We start from the raw sequence: 10,584 nt of genomic DNA, 5'->3' as shown, positions 1-10,584 counted from the left end.
TTGGTTCGTCGTGTCGTTGCACTGCGTGTGGAATCTGGTGTACACGCGATCCGGCCTGCTTTACGATTAAAGGCTAGTACGCTGATCGGAAGGAAAGGGGTCAAGAAACAGCTTTACGAACAGCAGAACAAAAGAGAGGGAGCGATTTCTTGGGGCTTTTCTTCACCCTCTCTGGCTTGCTTTCGCTACCGCTGCTGCCCATTTGATTTTTTTCTTGACCGATTCCTTCCGAAGTGCGTTTACCGCTTAACCATCGACTGATACTGCTGCTAAAACCGGGAATTCCCGAATCCCGGGATTTTTTGTAATTTGTCCCGGGAAATCCCGAAACCTAGTGCGTCCATCCCGGGAATTCCTGGGACAAAAATCCCGGGATTTTTCCAAAACCGAGAATTCCCGAATCCCGGGATTTTTCATATTTTGTCCCGGGAATTCCCGAAATTGAAAACATATCAAATTTTGGTCTAGGAATTCAGATTTGGATGTGGAAATTAGTAATCGATAAGCATTTCAAAGCATTAAAATGTGTATTCGGCATATAACAGCATTAATTTGACAGGGAAAATTGTTCAAATTTTTGTTTACAGATCCGCAAAATGCTTTGCACCTTAGATATTTTCTACTAAATTTTATTTATTTTAAAAAAGACTTATTATTATATTCATGTATATTTATGACTTTAAACTTGAAAAAAAGCATAATATTTTAAAAATTATTTAGCTATTCATCATAAACCGGCATCTGGAGCAAATTAGGACAAAAGTAACGAATTTAGACAGCTGTTTAAGCTAATTTGTTTTTGAATAATGTTCTGATTGTTTTGATTGATTTCGATTACAACAGGAACAGATCAAAACAATTCGTACACCGATTTCCAAATTTATTGCTCTAAAATCTCCTGTACCTATTCAGACTGCAGTCCGGATTATCCCCAGTTGGTAGTTGGTTGGTAGTGACTTAAAGATAATTTTTAAAATATGTTTTTAAATATAAAACATAAAATTCCAAACTTATCCAAAGTGTTACATTGTCTGGTATAATTTTATTTCTTGTTCTTGTTCTTGTTTCTTGTATTATATAACTAAAAAATAAAAGAAATAAATTCAAAATTCTGGTTCAATTAAACTCCAAAGCACATCAAAGAACACTTTTTTTTAATGTGTTTTAAACTATCTAAAGACTGCTGTCCTTGTTCAGATTGAAGTGTAGCTTATCACCATTAACAGTTTTGAGCTAATTGTATGATTTAAGCAAGAAAAACGTAACAAATATAATGAAAAAATAGATTTTTTGACTGCTGCAAAAATTTCCCGGGATTCTGGGAATTCCCGGGATTCTAAAAATATTTTTCCCGTTTCCCGGGAAATTCAAAACCCGGGAAAATGGGACGCCCTATATCATGGAGTTTGAATGTGATGGGTTTTCACCAAAAAAGTCAAGTTGGCCGTTCATCGGGTACCCGGGAACCGGTTCCAGGTTACCCGGAATGGCCAGTAACGCTCCAGAGTGGTTCTGGCAATCGTATATTGTGTTTTTTTTATTTCAACTATAATGATAGCATTGGTATCTATGTGAAAAACAGTAAAACATGAACTTTTCGGATGTTCCGGATTTCCGGAACCGGTAGATCACCTGGCCCTGATATTAATATTTGTGGTCCATGTACAGGTAAATACCTGTCTAATGCAACCCGGAGCATCCTGATTGGTTAAAATTTGCCGAAGATGATACAGGTTGTCAATGTTGGGGTCTCAAAAAGGTATTTTTTCGGTTGTATCCGATTCCCGTGGCCACCGGTGACCAAATTCGGTTTTCCGGGTCGGTTTCGGAAAGAAGACGTCCTAAGCTTTCATTTGTGACCAAAAGAACCGAAATCGGTCAAAAACTGGATTTATGACGGTTTTTTAAAGTTTGGGGTCGAAAAGGACTCCAATACCTTTTAACCCTTTCGAGCCTGAATTTGCAAAAAAATATTTTTTAACACCTAAACTCCCATCCATAAAAATATCCCGCGGACTACCAAGCAAGCGAAAAAAGGTGGAACTCCAACTTTGAACAGCTATATCTCGGCTCACTGTGGACGGATTTTCGATATCTAAACAGCAAAAGATGCGGACAGATCTCTAGATAATGTTGCTTTTTTGAAAAGTCAAAAATAGAGGCGTTTACCCTAAGTTATTCCCGAAACCATAGGAGCAACTATTTTTCAGCCCTCTTTTTACTACATGTTTTACATGCAGTTATAAATATTCAATGATAATCTATGTCAAATCCATGCCAGAATGATAGATAATGCTCATTTATTATACTCAAGACCATTTTCGGTCCAATGTGGCCACTTTGGAACCGGTCCCAGGTACTCCGGTGAAACCCGGATTACGCTATATTGTGGAGCATTTTCGGGAATATTTTGGTCAAGGCAACATGCATATCACAGTTCATCATTTTCAAAATCAAGCTCATTGGTGATACCCAAGTCCATTTTTGGACCAATCTGGCCACTTTGAAACCGGTCCCGGGGTCTCCGGTAAAATCCAGAATATGGCAAATTACGGGATTATTGGAGGACAATTTTTGACAGGGCAATATGGATGTCAAAGATCATTATTTGCAAAATCAATGAACCCCAAAACCACTTTTGGACCAATTTGGCCACTTTGGGACCGGTTCCCGGTACTCCGGTGAAACCCGGACTATGGCAAATTACGGGATTATTTCTGAATAATTCTTGAAATGGCAATATCAATGTCAAAGATTATCATTTGCAAAATCAAGCTCATCCATGATCCTCAAAACCACTTTTGGACCAATCTGGCCACTTTGGGATCGGTTCCCGGTACTCCGGTGAAACCCGGAATAAGGCAAATTACGGGATTATTTCTGAATAATTTTTGACAAGGCAATATGGATGCAAACGACCATCATTTGCAAAATCAAGCTCATCCATGAACCCCAAAACCACGTTTGGACCAATCTGGCCACTTTAGGACCGGTTCCCGGTGCTCCGGTGAAACCCGGAAAATGGCAAATTACGGGATTATTTCTGAATAATTTTTGACAAGGCAATATCAATGTCAAAGATTATCATTTGCAAAATCAAGCTCATCCATGAAATCCCAAAACCACTTTTGGACATATCTGGCCACTTTTGGACCGGTTCCCGGTACTCCGGTGAAACCCGGAATATGGCAAATTACGGGATTTTTCCGAATTATTATTGACAGGGCAGTATGGATGTCAAAGTTCATCATGTTCAAAATTTAGCTCATCCATGATCCTCAAACCCTCTTTTGGACTGATCTGGCCACTTTGGGACCGGTTCCCGGTACTCCGGTGAAACCCGGAATATGGCAAACTACGGGATTATTTCGGAATAATTTTTGACAAGGCAATATGGATGTCAAAGATCATCATTTGCAAAATCAAGCTCATCCATGATCCTCAAAACCACTTTTGGACCAATCTGGCCACTTTGGGACCGGTTCCCGGTACTCCGTTGGAACCCGGAATAAGACAAATTACGGGATTATTTCTGAATAATATTTGACAAGGCAATATGGATGTCAAAGATTATCATTTGCAAAATCAAGCTCAACCATGATCCTCAAAACCACTTTTGGACCAATCTGGCCACTTTGAAACCGGTCCCGGGGTCTCCGGTAAAACCCAGAATATGGAAAATTACGGGATTATTGGAGGACAATTTTTGACAGGGCAATATGGATGTCAAAGATCATCATTTGCAAAATAAAGCTCATCCGTGAACCCCAAAACCACTTTTGGACCAATCTGGCCACTTTGGGACCGGTTCTCGGTACTCCGGTGGAACCCGGAATAAGACAAATTACGGGATTATTTCTGAATAATATTTGACAAGGCAATATGGATGTCAAAGATTATCATTTGCAAAATCAAGCTCATCCATGATCCTCAAAACCACTTTTGGACCAATCTGGCCACTTTGGGACCGATTCCCGGTACTCCGGTGAAACCCGGACTATGGCAAATTACGGGATTATTTCTGAATAATTTTTGACAAGGCAATATCAATGTCAAAGATTATCATTTGCAAAATCAAGCTCAACCATGATCCTCAAAACCACTTTTGGACCAATCTGGCCACTTTGAAACCGGTCCCGGGGTCTCCGGTAAAACCCAGAATATGGAAAATTACGGGATTATTGGAGGACAATTTTTGACAGGGCAATATGGATGTCAAAGATCATCATTTGCAAAATAAAGCTCATCCATGAACCCCAAAACCACTTTTGGACCAATCTGGCCACTTTGGGACCGGTTCTCGGTACTCCGGTGGAACCCGGAATAAGACAAATTACGGGATTATTTCTGAATAATATTTGACAAGGCAATATGGATGTCAAAGATTATCATTTGCAAAATCAAGCTCATCCATGATCCTCAAAACCACTTTTGGACCAATCTGGCCACTTTGGGACCGATTCCCGGTACTCCGGGGGAACCCGGAATAAGACAAATTACGGGATTATTGGAGGACAATTTTTGACAGGGCAATATGGATGTCAAAGATCATCATTTGCAAAATCAAGCTCATCCATGATCACCAAAACCACTTTTGGACCAATCTGGCCACTTTGGGACCGGTTCCCGGTACTCCGGTGGAACCCGGAATTAGACAAATTACGGGATTATTTCTGAATAATATTTGACAAGGCAATATGGATGTCAAAGATTATCATTTGCAAAATCAAGCTCATCCATGATCCTCAAAACCACTTTTGGACCAATCTGGCCACTTTGGGACCGATTCTCGGTACCCGGTGAAACCCGGAATATGGCAAATTACGGGATTATTGGAGGACAATTTTTGACAGGGCAATATGGATGTCAAAGATCATCATTTGCAAAATCAAGCTCATCCATGATCACCAAAACCACTTTTGGACCAATCTGGCCACTTTGGGACCGGTTCTCGGTACTCCGGTGGAACCCGGAATAAGACAAATTACGGGATTATTTCTGAATAATATTTGACAAGGCAATATGGATGTCAAAGATTATCATTTGCAAAATCAAGCTCATCCATGATCCTCAAAACCACTTTTGGACCAATCTGGCCACTTTGGGACCGATTCTCGGTACCCGGTGAAACCCGGAATATGGCAAATTACGGGATTATTTCTGAATAATATTTGACAAGGCAATATGGATGTCAAAGATTATCATTTGCAAAATCAAGCTCATCCATGATCCTCAAAACCACTTTTGGACCAATCTGGCCACTTTGGGACCGATTCTCGGTACTCCGGTGGAACCCGGAATAAGACAAATTACGGGATTATTTCTGAATAATATTTGACAAGGCAATATGGATGTCAAAGATTATCATTTGCAAAATCAAGCTCATCCATGATCCTCAAAACCACTTTTGGACCAATCTGGCCACTTTGGGACCGATTCCCGGTACTCCGGTGAAACCCGGAATATGGCAAATTACGGGATTATTTCTGAATAATTTTTGACAAGGCAATATCAATGTCAAAGATTATCATTTGCAAAATCAAGCTCAACCATGATCCTCAAAACCACTTTTGGACCAATCTGGCCACTTTGAAACCGGTCCCGGGGTCTCCGGTAAAACCCAGAATATGGAAAATTACGGGATTATTGGAGGACAATTTTTGACAGGGCAATATGGATGTCAAAGATCATCATTTGCAAAATAAAGCTCATCCATGAACCCCAAAACCACTTTTGGACCAATCTGGCCACTTTGGGACCGGTTCTCGGTACTCCGGTGGAACCCGGAATAAGACAAATTACGGGATTATTTCTGAATAATATTTGACAAGGCAATATGGATGTCAAAGATTATCATTTGCAAAATCAAGCTCATCCATGATCCTCAAAACCACTTTTGGACCAATCTGGCCACTTTGGGACCGATTCCCGGTACTCCGGGGGAACCCGGAATAAGACAAATTACGGGATTATTGGAGGACAATTTTTGACAGGGCAATATGGATGTCAAAGATCATCATTTGCAAAATCAAGCTCATCCATGATCACCAAAACCACTTTTGGACCAATCTGGCCACTTTGGGACCGGTTCCCGGTACTCCGGTGGAACCCGGAATTAGACAAATTACGGGATTATTTCTGAATAATATTTGACAAGGCAATATGGATGTCAAAGATTATCATTTGCAAAATCAAGCTCATCCATGATCCTCAAAACCACTTTTGGACCAATCTGGCCACTTTGGGACCGATTCTCGGTACCCGGTGAAACCCGGAATATGGCAAATTACGGGATTATTGGAGGACAATTTTTGACAGGGCAATATGGATGTCAAAGATCATCATTTGCAAAATCAAGCTCATCCATGATCACCAAAACCACTTTTGGACCAATCTGGCCACTTTGGGACCGGTTCTCGGTACTCCGGTGGAACCCGGAATAAGACAAATTACGGGATTATTTCTGAATAATATTTGACAAGGCAATATGGATGTCAAAGATTATCATTTGCAAAATCAAGCTCATCCATGATCCTCAAAACCACTTTTGGACCAATCTGGCCACTTTGGGACCGATTCTCGGTACCCGGTGAAACCCGGAATATGGCAAATTACGGGATTATTTCTGAATAATATTTGACAAGGCAATATGGATGTCAAAGATTATCATTTGCAAAATCAAGCTCATCCATGATCCTCAAAACCACTTTTGGACCAATCTGGCCACTTTGGGACCGATTCTCGGTACTCCGGTGGAACCCGGAATAAGACAAATTACGGGATTATTTCTGAATAATATTTGACAAGGCAATATGGATGTCAAAGATTATCATTTGCAAAATCAAGCTCATCCATGATCCTCAAAACCACTTTTGGACCAATCTGGCCACTTTGGGACCGATTCCCGGTACTCCGGGGGAACCCGGAATAAGACAAATTACGGGATTATTGGAGGACAATTTTTGACAGGGCAATATGGATGTCAAAGATCATCATTTGCAAAATCAAGCTCATCCATGATCCCCAAAACCACTTTTGGACCAATCTGGCCACTTTGGGACCGGTTCCCGATACTCCGGTGGAACCCGGAATAAGACAAATTACGGGATTATTTCTGAATAATATTTGACAAGGCAATATGGATGTCAAAGATTATCATTTGCAAAATCAAGCTCATCCATGATCCTCAAAACCACTTTTGGACCAATCTGGCCACTTTGGGACCGATTCTCGGTACCCGGTGAAACCCGGAATATGGCAAATTACGGGATTATTGGAGGACAATTTTTGACAGGGCAATATGGATGTCAAAGATCATCATTTGCAAAATCAAGCTCATCCATGATCCTCAAAACCACTTTTGGACCAATCTGGCCACTTTGGGACCGGTTCCCGGTACTGTGGTGAAACCTTGATTACGCTCTATTGTTGAGCATTATTGGGAATATTTTGGTCGAGGCAACATGCATATCAAATTTCAAAATTTTCAAAATCAAGCTCATTCGTGATTCTCAAGACCATTTATCTACCAATCTGGCCACTTTGGAACCGGTCCCGGAATCTCCACTGAAACCCGGAATAAGGCAAATTACGGGATTATTGCAGGTCAATTTTTGACAGGGCAATATGGATGTCATAGTTCATCATAATCAAAATTAAGCTCATCCATGATCCCCAAACCGGTTTCGGTTCCCGATATTCCTGTGAAACCCGGAATATGGCAAATTAGTGGATTATTTTTGAATAATTTTTGACAGGACAATATGGATGTCAAAATGTATAGTTTTCAAGATCAATCTCAACCACGAATGCAATTTCTTTTTTTTTTCGATATGGCTATTTTGGCAGATGACTGCGGCAATACCAAGATTTTTTTCAAATAACGGGGCTCTTTCAGCAAAAAAAAAATTACTAGCCAATGTGGATGTCAAAATGAATTATGATGAACTTGTAAACTTGATCAAAAATTGGGTTTCACAGGAGTACCAGGAACCGGTCCCAAAGTGGCATGATATGTCCAAAAGTGGTTTTGGGGATCGTGGATGAGCTTGATTTTGCAAATTATGGTCTTTTGCATCCATATTGCCTTGTCAAAAATTATTCAGAAATAATCCCGTAATTTGTCTTATTCCGGGTTTCACCGGAGTACCGGGAACCGATCCCAAAGTGGCCAGATTGGTCCAAAAGTGGTTTTGGGATTTCATGGATGAGCTTGATTTTGCAAATGATAATCTTTGACATCCATATTGCCTTGTCAAAAATTATTCAGAAATAATCCCGTAATTTGCCTTATTCCGGGTTTCACCGGAGTACCGGGAACCGGTCCCAAAGTGGCCAGATCGGTCCAAAAGAGGGTTTGGGTATCATGGATGAGCTAAATTTTGAACATGATGAACTTTGACATCCATACTGCCCTGTCAATAATAATTCGGAAAAATCCCGTAATTTGCCATATTCCGGGTTTCACCGGCGTACCGGGAATCGGTCCCAAAGTGGCCTGATCAGTCCAAAAGCGGTCTTGGGGATCATGGATAAGCTTGATTTTGCAAATGATGATCTTTGACATCCATATTGCCCTGTCAAAAATTGTCCTCCAATAATCCCATAATTTGCCATATTCCGGGTTTCACCGGAGTACCGGGAACCGGTCCCAAAGTGGCCAGATATGTCCAAAAGTGATTTTGGGGATCGTGGATGAGCTTGATTTTGCAAATGATAATCTTTGACATTGATATTGCCTTCTCAAAAATTATTCAGAAATAATCCCGTAATTTGCCTTATTCCGGGTTTCACCGGAGTACCGGGAACCGATCCCAAAGTGGCCAGATTGGTCCAAAAGTGGTTTTGAGGATCATGGATGAGCTTGATTTTGCAAATGATAATCTTTGACATTGATAATGTCATTTCAATAATTATTCAGAAATAATCCCGTAATTTGCCATATTCCGGGTTTCACCGGAGCACCGGGAACCGGTCCTAAAGTGGCCAGATTGGTCCAAACGTGGTTTTGGGGTTCATGGATGAGCTTGATTTTGCAAATGATGGTCTTTTACATCCATATTGCCTTGTCAACAATTTTTCAGAAACAATCCCGTAATTTGCCATAGTCCGGGTTTCGAAGGAGTACCGGGAACCGGTCCCAAAGTGGCCAGATTGGTCCAAAAGAGGTTTTGGGGATCATGGATGAGCTTGATTTTGCAAATGATGGTCTTTGACATCCATATTGCCTTGTCAAAAATTATTCAGAAATAATCCCGTAATTTGCCTTATTCCGGGTTTCACCGGAGTACCGGGAACCGATCCCAAAGTGGCCAGATTTGTCCAAAAGTGGTTTTGAGGATCATGGATGAGCTTGATTTTGCAAATGATAATCTTTGACATTGATATTGCCATTTCAAGAATTATTCAGAAATAATCCCGTAATTTGCCATAGTCCGGGTTTCACCGGAGTACCGGGAACCGGTCCCAAAGTGGCCAAATTGGTCCAAAAGTGGTTTTGGGGTTCATGGATGAGCTTGATTTTGCAAATAATGATCTTTGACATCCATATTGCCCTGTCAAAAATTGTCCTCCAATAATCCCGTAATTTGCCATATTCTGGATTTTACCGGAGACCCCGGGACCGGTTTCAAAGTGGCCAGATTGGTCCAAAAATGGACTTGGGTATCACCAATGAGCTTGATTTTGAAAATGATGAACTGTGATATGCATGTTGCCTTGACCAAAATATTCCCGAAAATGCTCCACAATATAGCGCAATCCGGGTTTCACCGGAGTACCTGGGACCGGTTCCAAAGTGGCCACATTGGACCGAAAATGGTCTTGAGTATAATAAATGAGCATTATCTATCATTCTGGCATGGATTTGACATAGATTATCAAGCTTCCCTGCACCGTGCGGTACACGCGGTTCGCTTGTACCTCGGGTTTGCTTTGCGCCTGCTTTGTTCGGTTTACACCCGTACCCGACTCACACGAACCGAGGGTATTTTGGTTCATCGTACCAGCGCACCACGACACTCTCAGTTCGCCGCGTCGGTTTTGTGTCTGGCACTCACCCATGGCATGAACCCGGTATATGAGCCAAGGTGCTTCACTCGTTACGAGCCGAGGTACGTGTCGTGGTACGCGCTGGCGGTACAAAACGGGTTCAATACCACGACACGTACCACGGCACGCTGGGTTCATGCCATGGGTGAGTGCCAGACACAAAACCGATGGGGCGAGCCGAGAGTGTCGTGGTGCGCTGGTACGATGTACCAAGATACCAATACATAAATGGGTTCAGGCACGTACCGAAGCTAGAAAACCAAACCCGCGGTGTGCGTTGGCACTGGCGCATGGGAAGCTTGTAGATTATCATTGAATATTTATAACTGCATGTAAAACATGTAGTAAAAAGAGGGCTGAAAAATAGTTGCTCCTATGGTTTCGGGAATAACTTAGGGTAAACGCCTCTATTTTTGACTTTTCAAAAAAGCAACATTATCTAGAGATCTGTCCGCATCTTTTGCTGTTTAGATATCGAAAATCCGTCCACAGGGAGCCGAGATATAGCTGTTCAAATTTGGAGTTCCACCTTTT

The sequence above is a fragment of the Culex pipiens genome, chromosome 1 (genome assembly GCF_016801865.2).
Source record: "Culex pipiens pallens isolate TS chromosome 1, TS_CPP_V2, whole genome shotgun sequence".
Lineage (NCBI taxonomy): Eukaryota > Metazoa > Arthropoda > Insecta > Diptera > Culicidae > Culex > Culex pipiens.
This window is presented reverse-complemented; position numbering follows the sequence as displayed.